This window comes from Cervus elaphus, chromosome 9 (assembly GCF_910594005.1).
Source record: "Cervus elaphus chromosome 9, mCerEla1.1, whole genome shotgun sequence".
Classification (NCBI taxonomy): Eukaryota; Metazoa; Chordata; class Mammalia; order Artiodactyla; family Cervidae; genus Cervus; species Cervus elaphus.
Genome location: NC_057823.1, coordinates 72,783,908 through 72,808,812, shown reverse-complemented (window position 1 = coordinate 72,808,812; position 24,905 = coordinate 72,783,908). Strand labels below are relative to the sequence as shown.

Sequence of the window (24,905 nt, the reverse complement as noted above, 5' to 3'; positions counted from 1 at the left end):
ACACCCAGGACTTATCTCCTTCAGGATGGACTGGTTGGATCTCCTTGCAGTCCAAAGGACTCTCAAGAGTCTTCTCCAACACCATCGTTCAAAAGCATCAATTTTTTGGCACTCAGCTTTCTTCACAGTCCAACTCTCACATCCATACATGACCACTGGAAAAACCATAGCCTTGACCAGATGGACCTTTGTTAGCAAAGTAATGTCTCTGCTTTTTAATATGCTATCTAGGTTGGTCATAACTTTCCTTCCAAGGAGTAAGCGTCTTTTAATTTCATGGCTGCAGTCACCATCTGCAGTGATTTTGGAGCCCCCAAAAATAAAGTCTGACACTGTTTCCACTGTTTCCCCATCTATTTCCCATGAGGTGATGGGACCAGATGCCATGATCTTAGTTTTCTGAATGTTAAGCTTTAAGCCAACTTTTTCACTCTCCTCTTCCACTTTCATCAAGAGGCTTTTTAGTTCCTCTTCACTCTCTGTCATAAGGGTGGTATCATCTGCATATCTGAGGTTATTGATATTTCTCCCAGCAATCTTGATTCCAGCTTGTGCTTCTTCCAGCCCAGCATTTCTCATGATGTACTCTGCATATAAGTTAAATAAGCAGGGTGACAATATACAGCCTTGACATACTCCTTTTCATATTTGGAACCAATCTGTTGTTTCATGTCCAGTTCTAACTGTTGCTTCCTGACCTGCATACAGGTTTCTCAAGAGGCAGGTCAGGTGGTCTGGTATGCCCATCTCTTTCAGAATTTTCCACAGTTTATTGTGATCCACACAGTCAAAGGCTTTGGTGTAGTCAATAAAGCAGAAATAGATGTTTTTCTGGAATTCTCTTGCTTTTTCGATGATCCAGTGGATATTGGCAATTTGATCTCTGGTTCCTCTGCCTTTTCTAAAACCAGCTTGAACATCTGGAAGTTCACAGTTCACGTATTGTTGAAGCCTGGCTTGGAGAATTTTGAGCATTAGCCTTCAATTAAAAATAAACAAATTTTTTAAAAAGTGATCATATTCAGAAAAATTTTTAAGGGAGAACCTTCAAAATGTAAGCAGAAAAGGAAAGTGAGAATCAAGCTCTAGCCTGAATATTCAACGAGGTAGGCAATAGTGACAAGTGGAAAGCTGGAGAAGGCTGGAGTACATACATTCTCAAATAGGAGAAATAAGGCCTCGGGTTCATGTACTCCCGGCACACACAGTTACAGAAATAGCTCCAAAAATCTTCTGTATCTCAGAGACCATATCTGCCAGCCCAACATGTGGACAGAAAATCATTTCTTTGGATGGAGATGCCTCTACAGTGTTAGTTCATGAATATCTATGAACTCCCACTGCCCCCTCTCACCCCATCAACTTCCCAGATCAAAAAAGAATTGTTTACAATCGCCTAACTGATTCATGAAATTACAACCTTGAAATTGGCTTCAACCACAATTAAAAAGTTAATAAAACAGTTGAATCTCAGTTTTTTTTTTAAGTATGTGTGTATCTGGAAGCAAATATAGCAAAACATTAACCACATTTGTTATCCCTGGATAGTGATATTCTAGGTGGTTTAAATTTTCTTTTTAATACATTTCTATATTTCCTAAGCCTTTCAAAATGAACAAGACTTTTCTTATTAAAAGAAAAAAAAATACATGTCTTAAAAATGAGATCTCTGTAAATCAAGAATGCTTCGATTTTTTTAAAAAAATGAGACCTCAGGGATAGTTAACAAATTAAAAGCTGTCAGTCATTTATCCCTCAGTATGAATAAATAATGTGTTTATCACCATTCTGTTGGGGTGTGTAGGAGATATGAGAACTGGGGTGGAAGGTGTCAAAGGCATCCCCCTTTATGCCTTAATAGGGCCAAAGGCACAAGGAGGAATGTATTCCCCAAACATGACCAAAGACAGCCATGTTTCTGAAGGTATGTGAGAGAGAGTGGACACAGAATTCAGCCCAGAGACAGAGCTGAGAGATACAAATATATGCAGTATTTCCAAGCTCTTTCAGTGGGGTCACTGCCCGCCTAAGAACAAGGAACAGACTAGTTTTTAACTAAATAATTGAAGCATTTGAAATGCAAACAGAGGCAAATTGAGTAGACACCCAAAAGAACATTGACCAGGGCAGATTTAGCCCTGACCAGACCTCGTGGACAAGTCCTGGACTTGGAAAATCACCAAGGTATGTGGCCGGATTTTGTTACCAAGGTGAGAAGAAGTGAAATGATTTCAGGCACCATTCCCTTCTCCCAAAACAGAAGGGGAGAGATGTCATTGCCCAATGCCCACTCCCAATTCAACAGGTCTTCTGCTTCAGGAAGTTTAAATCTTCACTTATTTCCACTCATTCTTGGCTAAACTGACAACTAAATCTGTTTACTCTGGCATCTAGCAAAGAGTAGGTCCCTCCTGGGTTTAGGATTTCAAATACTCAGCAGTTCGGCTGGTTGATACCGGGAGGTTTGATGTTAGGGAACAAGACTTCTCTTTCCTAGGATAACTTCCTCTTGCAGTGTATACGTAGGAGATATACAGATGGGTGGACCCTCAAAGAATCAAGGACCCAGAACACTCCAGAAACCCATATTCCCTCTAGATAGTTAACAACTAAGGAGTACTTCAGACTTTTTTTTTCCACCACTTTCACATACTAAGCCAAATTTATCCAACTTGGAAATAAACTACCATGATAAAGGTATGTCTTTTCAGTATCATTGTTTTTAACAGACTCATCAGAGGAATATTAATTAGGACTTTCTTTGATTTTGCCATTCTACTTGTTTAGAGAACAAACATTGTGAAAATAATGTCAACTTGCAAATTTCTATCCCAAAAGTTACAATTTCATTGCCCTGTAGAAAATTAACCAATTTTATATCTTTTAGCAAATTCATTTCCACTTCCATTTAACTAACATGCTATATAAATGTTTCTTAAATTTTCTTTTGGAATCAACTCTATCTTCTTTGAATAAAATCTTTAAATGTTTTTTGTCTTTTGTATAATTCATGTGTCGTAGAGAAAAACTTTTCCTCGACCCTCTTATATTCTGTTCTTGGGGGCCTGCAAATTAAGCTCAAAAGAACAGATTAGTAAGAGAAGAAATAGATTTAATCATGGAAGTTCATAAAAAAGATGCAACTCAAAGGGGTTTATATACCGTCTTAATCAAGTAAGAGAAGGAGAAGGGCACTTCTGGGGAAAAATGACTTTTTAGAAATAGAGGGAAGAAAGGACACTTAGATATGGAGGATAGAATAGTTTTGTAGCAATGTCCGTTTTGGTGTAGTGCCAGCTTTATATCACCGAGAAGATTAGAGAGTTGTTCCCAAGGAGGAGATTTATAACAACTGAGCTCTTTTGAGAGCTTTTAGGCAGATAAGCAATTTCAGGATCTCAAATGCTTCAGCCCAAAAATAAATTTTATGCAACAATGGTATACTCTGGACTTCTTCATCCCTTCATATGTTTTAAATTTTCAGAAATTTATTTCCCATATTGTAGGACAGCAGAAGAGCCACACCTTATCAAGATCAGAGCCAGACCCTAAAGCTGGTTCTGACACTACAGTTCTTCCCACACTGCCAAACTAAACAACTGTGTGACATTGAACAAGTCGCTCTTCCTCTCCGGGCTCAGCTTCCTTAGATATAAACTGGGTCACGTGGAAGAGATGATCTCTACAGTTCCTTCTAGATCTAGCCATCTTTGCTAAAGTTAATTACTTGGCAAAATGATAAGAAAAAAAAACAGGCCTCCTTGATCTTCAAGTCCTCTTCCCATTCCGCCCCCATCCCTAATAACATCACCTCATACCTTTCCTGCCTTTTCTGCCTTTTCTGCCCAGGCAGAAGCCCAGAGTCATGAATTTTCCCTCTCCCCACCAACACTAAACTAATCTACGTCCTGTCTACCAGGAAACCTTTCCAGCAGGGAACCTACTCATATTATACACTATAAAGTAATCAGTAGCCAAGGCACAAAGCTATTAAGAGGGGACATTCTCACATACAAACACATACTCTCTTTTTAAAAAATATCCGTATTTCTCTTTCAAGAAAATAAAATTTTTACTCAAGTGAGGGGGGGAATCTCAGGCAGTGTGACAGACAAGAGGGGTAGGCTTGTGAAAGCAGGAGAATCTTACTACCACTATATCAAATGTATTTGGAGGGCTGGTTTTTGGTCAAAACAGACCAGAACTATGTCCTGGCTAGCCCCGGGCCCCATGCTATACCAGCTGTCTTACATTTTGAACATCACCTTCGGTTTTTTGGCTTGATGCATAGTCACATCTGTCTTTAAGCATGTATAACAGTGACAAAAATTTCTGCATCTGTTGCTAGTCATCCATCTTCTCTGACCCAAAATGTAACATTTGCACTTGAACACTACTGTTAAGATGATTAGACTTGATTCTCATTATTTTTCATTAAATAGAAAATAGACGCTTATGTATTTTTCTTTTCACTTATTAATCTGTCCTAACGTTTCTACACTGAAGATTTCTCTGATACTAGAATTTAAATTATGAAAACAACTGAATTCAGAGACTCTATTAAGGATAAGGAATGAGCCGCCGTCCTGATTCCCACAATGAAGCTTGTCTTTTTAATGCTCATTCCCTCCTCCCTGGTCATTAAAAGACAAGCATTTACACCAGGAAAGGCTGGGAGTAGGCATGTTTTAGAGCAGAGGAGAACCAGCAGGACACTTGCTGCTGCCACTGCTGTGATGACACAGCATGTCTTGACTCATGGGACAATCATTTCAACATCATTTTTTACAAAGATAATGATGAGTCTTCTTCTGGGTTAGCATCATATCTCTAGGGACTCTCCTGGCCCAGACAAGACACAGCACACGTGGTCAAAGATGCATGTACAAGTGTGACTCTTAGCCCCAGTCTGCACATTAAAATCACCTGAAGACCTTTTTAAAACTATTCATGCCTGGGCAGCACTCAGGCCAATAAAATCAAAACCCTGGGTAATGAGATCCAAGTACAGGAGTAGAAGAGCTGATTAGAAAAAATGCTGAGCTGCCAGCTATGCCACGTTCGAGGCCTGAGGCTGGGAGTGGACGGCAGCACTGCCTGGACAGTCTCATCACCATTAACACTGAGGAACTGGGGGGAGGGGGAGGTGGGAGTGGGGAGACTTTGTATTTCGTACTCCTGATGACAGAAGAGAATAAACCCTTTATGTTCAGGGAGAACAAAATAGGAAAGGTGATTCTAACATGCATTCAGAAGTGTGAACACCTGAGACAGAGGGGTATTCACTGAAGCTTTGCTTGGAGAAGGAAAACAATACAAACAAGTTAGATTTTATTGACTGGATGTGATTAATTACAACCCATTCACACAATGGGTTAATAACCCAGTCATTCAAAAAATAAAGATAAGGCAAATCTATAGGCATTGGGTGGGCTTCCCAGGTGGCTCAGTGGTAAAGAATTCCCCTGCCAATGCAGGAGACACAAGAGACACGCATGGTTTGATCCTTGGGTTGGGAAAATACCCTGGAGTAGGAAATGGCAACCTGATCCGGTATTCTTGCCGGGAAAATCCCATCGACAGAGGAGCCTGGCGGGCTACAGTCCATAGAGTCCAAAAGAGTCAGACACGTTTGAGTGACTGAGCACACATAGGCATTGGGCAAAACCATTCTCTCCATCAATGATTCAGGCACAGTAATTAAGGCCTATAAGTTTGGGGGAGGCCTATAAAAATGTTAGAGACCTGAAAAAAATTGTTGATTACAAAATACAAAAGTAAAACTACAACGTTACAATGAATGTTTATATCATGCCAACTTCAGCAATTATTAGGTTTAGTATTCATAAAATTATTACATTTGAAAACAGTTGGTAAGCTCTATTTTACCTCAAGAATTCCCTAGTATGCATGGTCAATGGTTCTCAAAACACAGTTCCCAGGACAATGACATCAACCTTGTCTGAAAACTTGCTAGAAATACAGACTTCTAATCCTCACCTCTGACCTATCAAATCAGAAACTCTGGAAATGGAGCCCAATTCTCTGTTTGCACAAGCCCTTCAAGTGACTCTGATACAAGCTTAAGTATGAGAATAACTGTGCTAGGTGGTTACCAAAGTAAAAAGGATAATAATCTTACAGAATAAAATCTAAAATAACCAATCATAAATAATAAATACCAATCATAAATAATAGTCAAGCAATTCATGAAGCACAATTTGAAAATCTTTTAAAAATTCCTTTCGAGAAAAATATATGTAGCCTCAAAAAGTTAAACATAAAATTACCACATGATCCAGCAACTCCACATCTAGATATATGTCCAAAAGAATCAAAAGCAGGGACTCAAACACATATTTCTTTATCAGTGTTCACAACAGCATTATTCACAGTAGCCAAAAGGTAGAAATAACTCAAGTGTCCATCAACAGATGAACTGCAATCCATATATATATATATGGATTGTGTATATATGTGTGTGTGTGTGTGTGTGTGTGTGTGTATATATATACACATATATACAATGGAATATTATTCATCCTTAAAAAGGAATGAATTCTGATACATGCTAGAACTTGGATGAACCTCACAAACACTCTGCCAACTGAAGTAAGCCAAAAACAAAAGTAAAATTTTGTATGATTCCACTTATACAAGGTATCTAGAATAGGCAAATTCATATAGGCAGGAAGAAGAATAAAGATTACCAGGAGCTGGGGAGAAGGGAGTGGGGAAAAGGCAGTTCCTGTTTAGTAAGTACAGAGTTCCTGTTTGGGGTGATGAAAAAGTTCTGGAAATGGATAGTGACATGGTGGAGGTGCACTAGTGGTAAGAAAAAAATCCGCCTACCAATGCAGGAGATGTAAGAGACACAGATTTGATCCCTGGGTCCGGAAGATCCCCCAGAGGAGGAAATGGCAACCCACTCCAGTATTCTTGCTAGGAGAATCCCATGGGCAGAGGAACCTGGTGGGCTATAGTCCATGGGGTCACAAAGAGTAGGACACGACTGAGCATCTGAGCGCGGTACATGGTTATACAACATAGTAAATGTACTTAACGTCACTGAATTGTGCACTTAAAAATGGTCAAAATGGTGAATTTTATGTTGTATATATTTTACCACCATAAAAACTGCAAGCTGGAAAACCAGGAAAGCCAGTAATAGAATTCAGTCCGAAGGAGTGAGAACCAGGGGAGCCCAAGGTTAAGTTGCAGTCCTAGTCTGAAGGCCTGAGGATGAGGAATGCTGATCTTTAAAGGCAAGAGAAGACTGATGTCCCAGCCAAGGTAGAAGAACAAACTTGCCCTTCCATCCACTTTTTGTATTAGATAGGCCTTCAATAGATGGACGATGCTCAGTAGTATTGGGGTGTGGGGGTGATCTTTATTCAGTCTACAAAACCAAATGCTAATCTCCTCTAAAAACACCCTCACAGACACCCAGAAATAATGTTTTACCAGCTGTCCAGGCATCCCTTATCCCCATGAAGTTGACCCATAAAATTTACCATCACAGATGGTTTACTTACCATCTGTAAGCCTGGTCTATAAAATCCTTGAGGGTATGGATCATTGTTCTTAAGTCTCCAAAACCTAACACAGCACCTAGATTACAGCATTAGCTAACAGTAAATGAATGAACAAGTGAATAAGTGATGAGCAAGTAAATGAATAAATGAGTGTGTAAATAAATGATTGCCACATAAGTCGTTAGGTCATCACGTCCACTGAGATTATGTGCAAAATTCTGTGCATACATGAATTTTCCAGAGAATGGGTTTATATCCATTATCATAGTATCAGTGGAATGCATGACCCCAAAGTGCTCCAAACCACTGGTGTAGAGATGGGATCAAGATGGAAAAGAAGATTTCTCAGATGGCTGCTGGCAAGTATTTCAAACTGATCAAATAAAAGTGGGCCAGGGACTTCCCAGGGGGTCCAGTCCAGTGATTAAGAATCTGCATTCCAATGCAAGGGATACAGGTTCGATCCCTGGTTGAGAAAATAAGATACCACGTGCCACCGAGCAACTAAGCCTGTGAGCCACAAAGGGTAAGCCCATACGCCCTGGAGCCCGTGGCCCATAGTGACCGGAGAAAATCCCATGCGCTGCAACAAAAATCCCCACACACCACAATGAAGAGCCTTGTGCTGAACTAAGACTCAATGCAGTCAAATAAACAAATAAAAAAAATTTTAAGGGAGCAGCATACAAGCTGACAAGATGACATATCACACTGAGGACAAACAAGAGTTTAAAAATCAGAGTTTACTGAGTGGAACCTGTCATTAGATGAACATTCCTCTTTGTGTCCTTGAAGTTCACCGATTTTCTGATTTCACAGAAAAAAATGCACTTGTCATTATCCTGATTGCAGTGCTGGCAAACACTAGCTAGACACAGATGCTTCCCACTTGAAGAAATTTCAAGAAAAATTTGTATTTGGAACCCCTCAAGCCTCTGCTGAAGGAAGAGTCAGGCACTGATGTAAGGAAGAAGAACCTACTGGGTAACAGAGGTCAAATACACACACGTGATTATTCCTCAGCCTCTGGGGAGCTTACAGTTTCATGGAAGAGAAAGATAATCTTCTGCTCAACTTGCAGTAACAGTGAGAAACCTTGGGAGACTCATCAGATGTTCCATGAGGATATGGGAGAACGGGATGTTCATAGGACTAAAAAGCTAAGATCATTCTGGAAGGCCCTGAGCTCACCGTGTAACCTATTCAACCTTACCCCAGGGTCAGTACACCTTCCCTCAGTTCAATTCAGTTCAGTCACTCAGTCATGTCTGACCCTTTGCGACTCCATGGACTGCAGCATGCCAGACTTCCCTGTCCATCACCAACTCCCAGAGTTTGCTCAAACTCATGTCCATTGAGTCAGTGATGCCATCCAACCATCTCATCCTCTGTCGTCCCCTTCTCCTTCTGCCTTCAGTCTTTCCCAGCATCAGGATTTTTTCCAATGAGTCAGATCTCAGCATCAGTGGTCAAAATATTGGAGCTTGAGTTTCAGAATCAGTCCTTCCAATGAATATTCAGGAATGATTTCCTTTAGGATTACCTGGTTTTATCTCCTTGCAGTCCAAGGGACTCTCAAGAGTCTTCTCCAATATCACACAGTCCAAAAGCATCAATTCTTCAAAGGTGCTCAACTTTCTTTATGGTCCAACTCTCACATCCATACATGATTACTGGAAAAACCATAGCTTTGACTAGACGGACCTTTGTTGGCAACGTAACATCTCTGCTTTTAATATGCTGTCTAGGTTTGTCATAGATTTTCTTCCAAGGAGCAAGTGTCTTTTAATTTCATGGCTGTAGACACCATCTGTAATGATTTTAGAATCCAAGAAAATAGTCTGTCACTGTTTCCATTGTTTCCCCATCTATTTGCCATGAAGTGAAGGATTGGACGATATTCATTTTTCGAATGTTGAGTTTTAAGCCAGTTTTTTCACTCTCCTCTTTCACTTTCATCAAGAGGCTCTCTAGTTCCTCTTCGCTTTCTGCCATTAGGGTGGTGTCATCTGCATATCTGAGGTTAGTGATATTTTTCTTGGCAATCTTGATTCCAGCTTATGCTTCATCCAGCCTGGCATTTCGCATGATGTACCTGCATATAAGTTAAATAAGCAGGATGACAATATACAGCCCTGATGTACTCCTTTCCCAATTTGCAACCCGTCCGCTGTTCCAAAGCCGGTTTTAACTGTTGTTTCTTGACCTGCATACAGAGTTCTCAGGAGGCAGGTAAAGTGGTCTCGTATTCCTACCACCCACCAATCTTATGCCCAGGTATACACCACCAAGAAATTATCACATCGATTCCTAAGAAGACAAAGTTGGGAAAGTTGTTCTCCAAGGTTCCTAAAAACCCCAGATGCTCCCTTTTTGACTCTTGCTTACAGGGGACATGGTGGTAATATTAGTTCATTAAAGTTGTACCACAGAGGAAAAATTCAAACATAAAGCCTCAACCTAGCCTCACCACCTACCCCCAAAATTCCCATCTTGAACCACTGAAGGTATGTAATTTCTATTTGGGGAGGTTTAGGTGGGGCTGATTAGAGGGCACATGTCCCCTGGATGCTGAAGACAGAAATCTATTCAGAAACAGGGTCTTGGATGTAATAGGTGTCTTGGCCACCACTATATGAGAAAATAGAGTGAGAAACTTGGAAATTAACCTTACTAGGTCATTTCATCTAGTCCTCTGCCTTCCATGCCCTGAATGATTAAAGCAGCCTCAAGAATACAGATCTAGAGAAATGATTTTCTGGTTTTTTTCCTGAGACTCTTTAAAAACTTTGATTCAGGAGAGGTGTGAACTCTTGAACAGAGGAGACGCGAGAACTCAAGAGAAAACTACAATGGTACCCAAAAGTTTGAGAATGGGACCCAAATATGAGTACTTCATAAATACTTTTAAAATATCAGCATAGTTAAAACTCATCAGTAATGTGCTGAGTTGCTTAACAAACTCAGCAATCTCAGTTTCTCTACAAGGATTACAGCAGAATTACCTCACAGGGCTGTGGTGAGGAATTAGTGAAATAATAATTATGAAGCATTTATCACATTTTAGATAGCCTAACAATGTCAGCCATTATTCACAAATTCATTATTTTCTTTTATTTTCTTAGCCAATAAAATGTATTAAGCCCTTTGGTGTTCACTGAACTAGACCTTGGGAGAAGAGATGACATATAATTTTTGAAAGCTGAACAATAAGTTAGATATCATTCATTTTTCCTAAATTGAATCTTAATTGTAACACCCCCCCCAAAAAAATAATAATTAAAAATAGAGCTTCTATGATTTGCCAATATTTTCTCACCTTTAAAATATTCTGATGTATGTACGGTATAATGTAAAACATCGCTTATTTTTCACTTGACTATGTTATTTCAAGCAAATGTTGTTATTGTTGTTTGGGCACTAAGTCATGTCTGATTCTTTGTGCCCCTATGGACAGTAGCTAACCAGACTTCTCTGTCCATGGTGTTTCTCAGGCAAGAACACTGGAGTGGATTGCCATTTTCTTCTCCAGGGGATCTTTCTAACCCAGGGATGGAACCCATGTGTGCTGCATCTCCTACATTGGCGGGCAGATTCTTTACCAGTGAGCCACCATGGAAGCCCCATTTCAACCAAATATCCATATTCAAGTCTCAATTTTTTGTTTATACTGTGTGTAACCTAATCACTGACTACCATGAGTTTAAATGTCTCTTGGCCTTAAAAAAAAAAAAAAAAACTAAAAACAAAGCTGCTATAGTGGGAGAAGCTGATAGAGAGCTGTCCTTTTGCCCTCCCTAGGGAACCCTACGGTACCGAGGAGTACAGTTTGCAAGTCAGTTCATCCAGCCTCTTCATCTTACAGATGAGGACTGTGGGGATTACTAGTCTAGTTGCTTGTCAAAGATCACACAGATAATCAGACAGCCTAGGCTAGAAGCTGGATCTCCAATATCAAAGAATTTACCAACTAGCTATGGAAACTGGATATATGCATATCAGGATGTGGTAGAAAATCAGGGGTCATTTTCTTCAAGTTGTATTAACAAAGCCTGGACCTTAGCCAGGTCCCATGCCCTTTGGATTTCAGGTTCTCCACTGGACTTTTGGTTCTGAATAACTTCTGCCTTAGTATTCATTAACATGAACAGAATGATCATTTATATGCTCAGTGACTGGTACCAATTTTTCTTTAAATATTTTTTATAAATTTGTGGATTTATTAGAAATGTATTCTCTGAGTAAAATACAAATATGTTGATGTTGTAATTAAGGAAAATCATTTTGAATAAAACATCCTTATGCAATCTGGAAATACACAGAATAAAAACTCAGAAATTGAACATTAAGTCTGATTTCTATTATTTATCTTCTCTGTGCTTCAAACAATGAAATTTATATGACATTTAGGGAGAAGATTTACTTTTTAACACTTACTAAGAAATACGTCAAATATACAAAATAAGATCTACTTGCCCTGACACCTGATTTTGAGCAAGGCAGAGTGACAGTGAAAAGAAATGCTTTGATAAAATGCAATTCCTCCCTAATGGCAAAACTAAAGATTAAATGATTTGGGGTGTCGAATATTGTATCACTTCCTACTAGGGTGTGAACAATGAAAGGGAAGTGAAACTTGTTTCAGTGCTCTGTCCCACTACCTGGGGTTGGTGGTAAAATGCTCAGCGCCCTCCAGATCCTCCTTTTAGTCTCTCTCATTACCGCATTAGCTTTCCTTGTGAAAACCCACAGACATTCTAGCCTATGTTTTGAATCCTACTTCAAAGGCATCAAATGGAAACAGGGAAGGACTTCAACCAGAGAACAGAGTAGATGAAGTGAGGTTCATTTACCCTCCACCAACAACCCCTCCTCCCACCAGCCCTGGACAGACAGATAATTCTTTTTTTTTTTTAATTGGAGTATAATTGCTTTACAATGATGTGTTAGTTTCTGTTGTACAACAAAGTGAATCATACGTATACATATGTCCCCTCCCTCTGGAGCCTCCCTCCCAACAAGTCATTCTTGCCCAACACATACACTCAAAACAAAGGAACATGAGGGCTCAGACCCTACTGACAAGGTTTATTGTCTCAGTCATTTCAGTTGTTCAGTCGTGTCCGACTCTTTGTGACCCCACGGACTGCAGCACGCCAGGCCTTCCTGTCCGTCACCAACTCCCGGAGTTTACTCAAACCCATGTCCATTGAGTCGGTGATGCCATCCAACCATCTCATCCTCTGTCGTCCCCTTTTCCTCCCCACCTTCAATCTTGTCTAGAGGCTAAAAATTTCAAATACGTGGACATTAAAAGGGAATAAATATCTCAGCAGAAGATGTTTGGTACCAAGTGAGTATAATAAATTGTAAATGGTCTGGGACTTTACAGAGAAATCATTTCTGGTATTTAGAAAAGACTTTGGCATAAAGATATGGGTCATGAGCTAAACCTTAAATAACAAGAATCAGATGGACAGGAAGGAGGGTGTTTCAGTTCGGGATGTTTTTCTGGATATTCTTGTGTATCCACAATTATTAAGATCAGCCCAAAATGGATACTGTTGCACAGAATGAAGTTGAGGTAAGACCACAGAGCCCAGTCATCAGAGATGAGGGATGTTAAAGCCTGTAATCATAACAGTTGTGACCTACTTAACCTACTTCTTTAGTGAGAACTTGTTGTTATTTAGTGGTGAAATTGTGTCTGACTCTTTTGCGATGCCACAGACTCTAGCCCTCCAGACCCCTCTGTCCATGGGATTTTCCAGGCACAGATACTGGAGTGGGTTGCCATTTCCTTTTCCAGGGGATCTTTCTGACTCAGGGATGGAACCTGTGTCTCCTGCATCTCCTGCATTGGCAGGTGGATTCTTTACCACTGAGTCACCAGGGTAGCCCCTTAGTGAAATCTACCCAGTAATTAAAACCATGGAGCCCACACCTGCCAGTGACTCCCAGGGTAGATCAGTCCTCACTGGCAGCAGCTTCTCATCCTGATCTCTGATCATCCTGTCTCTAATTTTCTGTCCTGTTGGAAGCCCTTCATCTGCTTCCATACCACTCTCCTGGGGACAATGTGGTTTGTCGACAGAGCAAATTTTTTTCTTTTTTAATTCTTCCTGTAAAGGCAAACAAGCGACCAGCACTAGAAGGGCTTTCATATTTGCAAATACCCCACGGTGTTTCACAAAAATCAATCTGACCAAAACCCATAAAATATAAATTCACCTGCTACAAGCACAGGATGACTGCAGCGATTTCTGCCCCCCAACCTCCACATTACACAGTGTCCATACAAAGGACTCTGGAATCTGCACCAATTACTAGAGCCATGGGAAAAATCTCAAGGTCAGGAGAATTTGCAGGGAAAAAGAAAGCAAACGAAATGCCTCTTTAAAGAGGTCCCTTACAGAAGAGTCTGCTCCGAGGCAGATTTGAGCAAAAGTAGATGATTTGAACAAGAAATTTGCCACCTTCCCTTTGAGATGTTGCATCTCTCTGAGAATCACAGCCCCGGCACCTGTTCCCAGAGGTGTTCCTAATCTGGAATCTATGTGATGTGCTTCTGCTACTGGGGAAGAAGTGAGAGTTGTGCTAGGCGTTGGGGAAGGCAGCCGGGAGGGGCAGAGCTGCTGAATATTTGAACACATAAAATGTTTATCTTTTTAATTATAAAAAATGCTTCTTGCTTACTGTTGAAACTTTTAAAAATACAAGGAAAAAAATGTCACTCCTCATCCCTCTCTGGGTTTCCCAGGTGGTGCTAATGTAAAGAACTCACCTGCCAACGCAAGAGATGTGAGACATGAGTTTGATCCCTGGGTTGGGAAGCTCTCTTAGAGGAGGGCATGGCAACCCACTCCAGTATACTTGCCTGGAGAATCCCATGGAGAGAGGAATCTGGCAGGCTACAGTCTATAGGGTGGCAGAGTCAGACACAACTGAAGCAACTTAGCACACACACCCCTCTCTAACCACCTCTTGGCAGTACATCAACCAGCACAGTCTCCAAAGCCTGCAGCAGAGTCTCCCTGTGCACACACAAAATCAGACTCCCGGGCCTGCCCCCCACATCTGCAGAATCCAGATTTCTGAGCATGGATGAGTCCCCAGCACCTAAATTTTCAAAGGTACCCCCAGCGATTCTTACAATGACTTCCTTTTGGAACTGTAAATCCTGCCAGTGCAGATATTTGGGCTTCTTCTGTTCACTATTTTATCCCAGAACCTGCCATATGGGAGGTATTCAGTAAACATGCATTGAATAAAAAATAAGTTCTTTTTTTTAACCACATATGCTTTTCTTCCTTTTTTTGGAAACATGTCCTCATAATTTTACTTAATGATAGATGAAGGATTTACCATGTACTTGTCACTGTCCTGAGTTTTGCAAGCATTATCTCATTTATACTAAACTCATTAAGCAATCATAATTTATAATCCCTATTTCAGATGAAAAATCCTCAACACAGAGAAACTGTGTAATTTGTCCAGTGCCACACAGCTAGTAACTGATAGAAGCAGGTTTAAACCTCAGAACTATAGAAGACTGGAGCCTTCATGTTTCACGTTTGGATCCATTGAGCCTTTTCTCAGGCTTTCAACAATGTTCTACATTTTTATGTGACTGACTGACAAGGGCTTAATTTCCAAAATATATGAAAAGTTACTATAATTCAGTAACAAAAAACAAACAATCCAATCAAAAAATGGGCAGAAGATCTAAAAAGACATTTCTCCAAAAAAGACATACAGATGGCCAAGGGGGACATAAGAAGATGCTTGTCACTGCCAATAATTAGAGAAATGAAAATCAAAACAAGAATGAGCTACCACCTCACACCAGTCAGAAAGATCATCATTTAAAAGTCTACAAATAATAAATGCTGGAGAAGGTGTGGAGGAAAAGGAACACTGTTACACTACTGGTGGGAATGTAAACTGGTTCAGCCACTATGGGAAATAGTATGGAGTTTCCTCAAAAAAAACTAAAATTAGAGATGCTGTAAGATCCAGCAATCCCACTCCTAGGCATATGCCCAGGAAAAAAAAAACTGTAATTCAAAAAGATACATGGACCCATATGTTTATAGCAGCCCTATTTACAAAAGCCAAGACATGGAAACGACCTAAATGTCCTTTGACAGATACAATGGACTATCGCGTGCACACAAGCCAAGTCACTTCAGTTGTGCCCAACTCTTTGCAACCCTATGGACTATAGCCCACCAGGCTCCTCTGTTCATGGGATTCTCCAGGCAAGAATACTTGAGTGGGTTGTCATGCCTTCTTCCAAGCAATCTTCCTAACCTAGGAATTGAACCCTTGTCTCTTATGTCTCCTCCATTGACAGGCAGGTTCTTTACCACTAGCACTACCAGGGAAGCCCGCAATGGACTATTACCCAGCCATTAAAAAGGATGAAATAACCCCATTCGCCATGACATGGATGCAACTAGAGATTATCATACTAAGCAAAGTAAGTCAGAAAGAGAAAGACAAAGATCATATGCTATCACTTTCATGTGGAATTAAAATATAATACAAATGAACATATCTATGAAATAAAAATAGCCTCACAGATAAAGCAAACAGACTTGTGGTTACCAAGGGGTAGATAGAGGAGAGAAGATTAGGAGTTTGGGATTAGCAGATGCAAACTATTATATATAGGATAGCTAAACAAAGTGAAAGAGGAAAGTGAAAAAGTTGGCTTAAAGCTCAACATTCAGAAAACTAAGATCATGGCATCTGGTCCCATCACTTCATGGGAAATAGATGGGGAGACGGTGGAAACAGTGGCTGACTTTATTTTTCTGGGCTCCAAAATCACTGCAGATGGTGATTGCAGCCATGAAATTAAAAGACGCTTACTCCTTGGAAGGAAAGTTATGACCAACATAGATAGCATATTAAAAAGTAGAGACATTACTTTGCCAACAAAGGTCCGTCTGGTCAAGGCTATGGTTTTTCCAGTGGTCATGTATGGATATGAGAGTTGGACTGTGAGGAAAGCTGAGCGCTGAAAAATTGATGCTTTTGAACTGTGGTGTTGGAGAAGACTGTTGAGAGTCCCTTGGACTGCAAGGAGACCCAACCAGTCCATCCTGGGTGTTCACTGGAAGGACTGATGCTGAAGCTGAAACTCCAATATTTTGGCCACCTGATGCAAAGAGCTGACTCATCTGAAAAGACCCTGATACTGGGAAAGACTGGGGGCAGGGGGAGAAGGGGACGACAGAAGATGAGATGGTTGGATGGCATCACAGACACAATGTTTGGGTGGACTCTGGGAGTTGGTGATGGACAGGGAGGCCTGGCATGCTGCGGTTCATAGGGTTGCAAATAGTCAGACATGACTGAGCGACTGAACTGAACTGAAACAACAAGGTCCTACTGCATAGTACAAGGAATTATATTCAATATCCTGCGATAAAGCAAAATGGAAAAATATATATATATTATATACATGTATTTGTATTTAATTGAGTCACTTTGCTGTCAAGCAGAAATTAACACAACATTGTAAATCAACTATATTGCAATAAAAATTTTTAAAAAGCAATATCCTACATTTTTTAATGGTAATGTGGTATTCCACTTACACATTCACTAGAATTTAAGAAAGTAATGAACACTTCCTCTCTATTTTTACAACACTGTTCCAGAAGCATATTAACTAAATTTTTGCACAATCATACTTTCTCCTTTAACTATTTCCTGAAAGTGGAATTGTCAGGTGAAAGGATATGATCACTTTTAGGACTCTTGATTCATGCTGACTATTGTCCTACTAAAATGTTTTAATAATAAGACACATATCAACCAGCATTATAAGGGTGCCTATTCCTTCCATTAAAAACATAGAAACTTTGAATATCGTTAGAAAATACTTGCTTATGGATGTCAAGCTTGGGGGCATGTTCTAGTTCTTTGTTAAAAGAGGGCACTTCTCACAAGGCAGGACCTTGGCAGTACCAGAGTCAGGCAGGGAGACAGAGTTCATCTCCAAACCTCTGGCAACACCTGTTTTAGGGTTTGTTTTCTGCTTTTATTTTATTTTGTTTGACCTCTGTGCCTTGATTGATGTTACACCCCCAGCTGCTAGGGATGTTTTCATTTCTGTGCATTCCACAAATTCACTCTGTCCCATTCCAGTTCTTGGTGACCCTGCTCCTCAGAAGACCTACGTAAGGTCTGCCGAGGGCCAGCGGAAACCTGGTCTCCTGTCATTGTCCACAGAGCACAGATAAAGAAATCCCGGCTCAGCTAGGCTGAGGCCACACAGCATGTAAAGAGGTAGAATGAGGAGTCTTAGAGCTCGGACTCTCCACCACCCACCCACCCCTGCCTCTCCCTTGGCAAAACGTGCCACCTGGGAGAAAATCTGAACCGTGAATCAACCATTGCCAGGGTGGACTAACTTAGCAACCCTTCAGTCAAAAAAGAAATTACTTCTCCTTATGAAGAGGAAGTGAGAAGGAAAGAGCCCCTACCCGTGGCCCCAGCACTCCAAATGTAGGCATCACTCAGCCCAGAGACACTGGCTCCAAACACTCGGCTTCTGGTGGAACTGAAATCATTATTGATCCAAAAGTGTTCTCTGAATGAGCTCACAATCTACCTCAGCTGCCTGCTGGCCTGCCAGGTTCCTAGGAGCAGCTGCTTCCTTGGTCAGCTCTTCCAGGCTCATATTTACTCTGAGAAATTAGAAGTTAAAAGTAAAAGCAAATAGAGATGGAATTTAATTATATTGAGCAGATTTGCAACGTGCAAGGAATGCTGTTCTTCTCTGAAAAGCAGAAGAGACAGCTGAGCTGGCACCAGGCACTGCCTGTGCCAACAACTCAGCTCTCGTCCCTTCTCAGCATCTCTCCATCTATGGATTGCTTGTAGACTCCATGGGGGCGAGGACTGTGTCCCGTCACTCAACATACTGATGTTACTATAGCTTGCAGCAGGAAATAGCTGATAAAGAGGATGAGAATGTCTTGAAGCATTCTGCACTGATTGTTTTTAAATGAGAAGCCCAGAGGAAGGCAGCCTTAGAGCTGGTTTGGCAGCTTAGGATCCAAACCATCAGGATCCAGACACTCCTATGCGGTAATCCCCCTTATCCGCAGTTTTGCTTCCTGGGGTCTCAGTTACCCCCCCAACCCCCAGGTCAACTGAGGGGCAGGGGGGTAGGTGAATGCTGTCAGCCAAGAAAGCGTGAATTCATGCCCACACAATTTGTATTTCCAGGCTGGTGACATTTGGGTTGCAAGTGAGCAAGACACAGTTGGCTACAGTTTTCCCACGTGGGGAATGTGGCTTACCTAGATGCTCAGAGCAGGTGACATTGCTGGTGAAAAGCCCACCCGGGAAACCAGAGGTCGGCCTCTCTGTTAGGATCTGAGGATTCTGCAAACAGAACAGAAATCAGGGTAATGCTGGCAGCCAGGACCACCTCTAGGATGTACATGGAACCAGATTCACTGCCCTCTCACTGAGGCAGATGGTCCTGTGGATGAAAAATGTTGCCTGCCATAACAGTAAGCAAAGGATGTTTCCGTCATCAAGCTACTACAGCCACGCGATGCTGAGCCCTGAGGAACTCAGGATGGAGACAGAAGGGCTGCCCGCTGCCAAATCCTCAGCCATTGGAGTCACCCCAACTGTGCAACACAGGATGGAAAAGAACAGGATGCTGGTTCTAGATAGCTGAGATGCAAATGACAGGAATGGTTTCAGTGGGCCCAGACTCTTGCATCTTCCCATACATAGAAAAGTACTAAATTCATTAACTTGAGATGTCTGGTTGTCTTTAATTAATGGTAATCTTTTAATGTTCCAACAAGCTGGTCTTGATTGCAAAAACCCCTAATATCCTGTCTCCTCCTTACCTCTTCCGAGCAGTCCTTCAGAGCTATCTGAGAGGTTGTGTCCTGAGACTGAAGTCCTCAAAAAGTCTGCCAAATAAAAGGTAATTCTCAACTTTTAGGTTGTACATTTGTTTTAAGTCAACAGTCCCTTCTCTTTGGGGGGGGCCTCAATTTCCTCATTTATAATATGAAGGAGGAAAAAAGAAGAGGAAGAGATCACATTACATCTCTAAGGTCCTTTAACATTTGTGTTCAATTTTGTTAGTTATAGAATCTACAAACAAGAAAAAAGTTAAAATAAATCAGTGATGCAACAGAGGATATGAACAAAGATATGGCCCAACCATAACAAAGTAAGATGCAATAGTTGAGAATCTGGGCTTGAGACTCAGCTGGACTTGGACCCAGTGCCAAGATCTGTCACTTTCTATATGATCTCATGTTTTTAAGCCCAAGATGAGTTTTCCTTGTCTACAAAATGGAGACAATAATAGCGATCTCATGAAAGAGCGTTGAGAGTTAAATAATATACTCATGTTGCCAGGTAAAGGGCCAGGCACATACTAGGTGCTTCATAAACTGCACTCTCAACAAACCAAAAAGATAACTCCTTAGGACTTCCCTGGTGTGGTGTCTGATTCTTTGCGACCCCAGGGACTGTAGCCCGCCAGACTCCTCTGTCCATGGGGATTCATGAGGCAAGAATACTGGAGTGGGTTGCCATTCCCTTCTCCAGAGCATCTTCTCGACCCAGGGATCGAACCTGGGTCTTATGCATTGCAGGTGCATTCTTTACCATCTGAGCCACCAGGGAAACCCAGACTTCTCTGGTGGTCTAGTGGTTAAAAATCCACTCTGCCAATGCAGAGGACACAGGTTTGATCCCTAGTCTTGGAAGATTCCACATGCCGAGAGGCAACTAAGCCCATGAGCCACAACTACTGAGCCCACGAGCTGCAAATACCAAAGCGCTCTCACCCCAGAGCCCATGCTCCACAAGAGACGCCACCACAACGAGAAGCCCAAAAGCCACAGTGAAGAGTAGTCCCCGCTCACCACAACTAGAGAAAGCTTGTGCACAGCAACTAAGCCCCAGCATAGCCAAAAATAATTTTTTTAAGCTTTAAAAAAAAATGAATCCTCAACTGATAATCTTCCTTTAAGACTTCAAGAATCTCTATATCTTGGTTTTGGTTTCCAAATCTTTGTTCCAAAAGAGCTATCCTTTCTTCTGACTGCCAACTTTGAGTTCAAGGAAGGTGCTGGGACCATCGTTCTTCCTGCAAACTGGATGATTATGTGTTTTATAAAGAGGAATGCCAGGCTTCACTGGAGACTCAGGGAGGTGTGTGGAGGCCATCTATTCTGGCAAGGGTCCACCTTTCTTCCTTCCATGGGCCTTGTCTTGTTGGATAGCCAAATAAAAGGTTCTGCCCACTCACATTGAAAAATCTATTCATTAATGGGATGTAATTCACATTATGTGCCACTAATTACCCTAGGAAAGCAGTAAAAATTAATAAGGAACTACAGTTTAATTGTTTGATAATGACAGGGAGTTCCAAAGTGTTCTCTTGAGTAATAAAATTAACATTTAAACTAGTTCAGTCAAAGAACCTTCCCTTAAATATAACTCTTCACTATTAGTGTGGCTTATTTATTTCTTTATTATCTCTTTGGCAGCTCTAAAATATCACAAATATCTACTGAACATTGAGAATTTGCCCAGTGTTCCAGGACAGTGACTAGCCTGTCTGCAGAGTTTCAGGTGAACTGTGGGTGGTCCCCACCACCCCCCCACACACACACACACTCACACTCACAAACACACACACTCACAAACATACACACACAGTAAAATCAGATTGTTCTATGTTTATTTAACCAGGGGTAAAGAAGCTTCTCAGAAACTAGGGCATTTCCCCAAAGGGAGATGGGAGAAGCTGCGAAAACACTGCCCAGAGTAGGGTCCTACAAAATCTCAGAAATGAAATTTCTGCTACGATGTTATTCTTTTACATTGGAGTATATATTGCTATTCCAGGATACTCTCTGGGCTTTTAAGGGAATGTGGTAGTTTTAAAATATGTCCATAAAAACTGGAGTATAATTCCCTCCCCCTTGAACATGAGGAGGATTTAGTGCTTCTAACAAAATGTAGCATAAGTGAGGTGGTGTGACTTGAAACAAAGTTCTGAAATGGATTCAGCTTCCACCTAGCTGTCTCCTGAGATGCTTGCCCTTGGAATCCAGCCTCCACATTGTGAGGAAACCAAAGCACAAGGAAAAGCCGCACACGGATGTCTCAGCCAACAGACCCAGCTAGGCCCCCAGCCAGCAACGGCATCAACCTCCAGACTCATACTTGAAGGAGACTTTAAATCAGGGGCCCCCAACCCCAAGCCATGGATCAGTACCCAGTCCGTGGCCTGTTAGCAACCAAGTCGAGGTAATGAAGCTTCATCTGCCACTCCCCACTGCTACCCATCACTCACATCACTGCTTGCACCATACCCCCACCCCTATCTTCCTGGAAACCAGTCTCTGGTGACAACAAGGTTGGAGACCACTGCCTTAGATGATTCCAACACTCAGCCTTTGACCCTTCCTGCTTGTCCCATAGCTGCGGCCCAGAGCTGGTGCATCAGATACAAAGCAAGCCCCCTGCGTTCTGGACTCCTGACCCGCGGAGGCCACGTGCTGTGCTGTGCCGTGCCCATGGCCTCCGTTGTATTTGACTCTCTGCGACCCTGCAGACTACCGCCCGCCAGTCTCCTCTGTCATGGGATTCTCCAGGCAAGAATACTGGAGTGGGTTGCCATGCCCTCCTCCAGAGGGTCTTCCTGACCCAGGGACTGAACCCACATCTCCTGCGCCTCCTGCAGGGCAGGTTGATTCTTTACTGCTGGGCCACCGGGGAAGCCCACAGAAACCATGTGAGAAACTCAATGATAATCATTATTTTAAGCCTCAAAATTTGGAGATAAGCTCTTACATGGCAATAGACGACACATACAGAAAATTTTATAGACACGGGGATTCTTGGTTCTGGAACCAAAACCTTAAGGCCAGCAAGGCATGACTCACACAGGTCAGGGGGAATGAAGAGGAAGGGCTCCGTGTTGTGGACCACAGCTCCAGCCCCCAGCCTCTCAACATATTCATTACCGCTGAGTAACATACTTCAGCAGAAGCGCTGTAGTTCTGAGCAACTTAAAGACTGCAGGGTTTACTTATAATTCACAGAGACAGGACTAAGTACTGTTTAGCTACCTGGAATGTTTGCTTTCCCTGAAGAGTTAAGGATCGGCATTGATGATCCCTTGAAAGTTGGCTTTCCGAGAATCCCATCATGTTGTGGCCCATTTCACTCTTGCCTGAGACAGAGAAAAAGACAACAAAGAAACGGCTGTGCTCTGAGACCAGTCATGCCCCCTCCTCCACCCTCGACTCAGACTCCATGCCCCATGTCCGCTCTCTCATGCCAGCACTGCTATCTTCCCAGGCCAGGCCAGCTGTCTTCTTATTCATTCATTCATTCACCATGTATCTAGTGCCTACTGCATCAGGGGAGACAGACATTGAACAACTAATCATACAAACAAAGAATTCTACTTGGGACTTTCCTAGTGGTCAAGCAGCTAGGACTCAGCACTCCCAATACAGAGGAGCTGGGTTTGATGCCTGGTCTGGGAACTAGATTCCACATGCTGCAACTAAGATCCAGGGCAGACAAATAAATAAATACTAAAGGAAAAAAAGAAGAATTCTTTTTGTCCTAAGCACTTAGAGGGAGAAGTGCAAAGCCCTCTGGGGAGGTAGGGATATTTAAGCTGAGATGTAAAAAATTAAAGAATGAGTGAGGCAGACAGGGGTGGGGCGGGGTGTAGGGAAAACATTCCAAACAGAATGCTGCTCTGTAGGGAGACATAATGTGGTTTCTGGGGACTTAAAGACCAGTCAGGATGCCAGTCAAAAGTGGAGGAAGCAAGAAAGAGAGCGCCCCCAGAAAAGTCTGGGCACGGAGGGAACAACCAGATCATGTGAAGAAGTATAGAAAGATCTTAACTATATTCCAAGAACAGCAGGCAACCACAGAAGTGTTTAAAGCAGAACAATGGCAGGGTCAAACTTACCTGTTAAAGCATCTCAGTCCCCTAACCCCACCATTTCCCTTCTATGTATACACCTCTGTACAACCCAGATCACATTATATTAGTTAATTGTTTGGGTATCTTTCTCTCCCGCGGTGCTTATGGGACTCTTACTATATCTTATTCATATCTGTAATTCCATTAGGCTTCCTACTGCTCTTGGGATGAAGAGTAAGCTCCTTTGCAGCCTGCAAGGCCTTGCACCATCTGTCCCTTGCCCATGTCCCCAGGACGGTCCGGAGTCACTTCCCCTGCACTTCAGTCATTCATCACGGTTCATTCACTCTGAAAGACCTGTCACATCCTTCCAGGATGCCCTCGTTAGGATAAAGCTCCTGCTAAACACTCTCAGAGCAACCAACTCTTCTCCAGCAGAGCATCTAAAGGGATTCACATCGCTACTCATGCACATTATCAATTTAATATCTGTCTCCCCTCCTAAACTGTCATTTTTATGAAAGCAGAGACCTCATATGCCTTGGTCACTATCATATCTCCAGGACCTGGCACTTTGACACTTATAGTTGAGATGCCGAATGACAGAATGAAGGAGTGAGAACGCATGAATGGGTGATTTCATGTCTGATCCAGTGGTCACCAAGGCCAATACAACAGCTGATGTTGGACACCTCTCTCTGATCACCATTCAGGTCCTTTAGTGACATCACCTCTTTGCTGACCTCACTGACTCTCCACTGGAAGAAGCCAATGTTAGTGAAGGCTTTATGGAATAATGGAAAGTAGAAATGTATAGAGAAAGCAAAGAAGGCATTTCTGGCAATCTCTGAGTAGCTATTATCTGAATCCTCTGTCAAGCAAGAGAGGAAAGCTGGCAAATACCCATGCTCAGTTACCAAGTCCATGTAAATGCTGACGTGTATAGGACTTCGGCTGTATTCATAAGCTTTCCAAATCCAGAGCACTTCAAAGTCCTTTATGGGAACTAATGGGGTCAAATACAGTCCTCCAGGTCAGCGCTTCTCAAACTATCTCTTGTAAAGGGCCAAGTTTTAATTTCATTTTCAATCCATCACAGATCAATACTTTACAAAGATAATAGGAATTACATACTTAGATGAGGCTGCAATGTCAAATTTCTGTAAAAGTTTCTATATGCTTACTGACCATTTCTGTACTCATTTCCTCATGGGTAACAAAATATTTGAAGACCTGCATCCATCTGCAAATCACACTTTGAGCAGCACTGATCCAGGTCAGTACTTGCACTCCCACTGCCTCATTCCTCAGCCACAGCAGACATGCTAATCAATCATCACACATTTCCCCATGTAGCCCATGTTTGGTTTTAAAATCTTCCTCATCCTAGTGTTCAAGATAACCTGTTAGAA

At 41.9% G+C, this 24,905-nt stretch overlaps 1 long non-coding RNA gene across 1 annotated transcript in view; it reads right to left on the bottom strand.

Annotated features, from left to right (window-relative positions):
- The window catches only part of LOC122700526, a 30,823-nt gene extending 8,050 nt beyond the window's left edge, over positions 1-22,773 (bottom strand). Inside the window, exons 1-2 of the long non-coding RNA XR_006342797.1 lie at positions 22,676-22,773; positions 18,857-18,941 (exon numbers count right to left, since the gene is read on the bottom strand). This is a non-coding gene — a long non-coding RNA (uncharacterized LOC122700526). The remainder of the gene's footprint in view (positions 1-18,856; positions 18,942-22,675) is intronic.
- Positions 22,774-24,905: the final 2,132 nt, after the last annotated feature.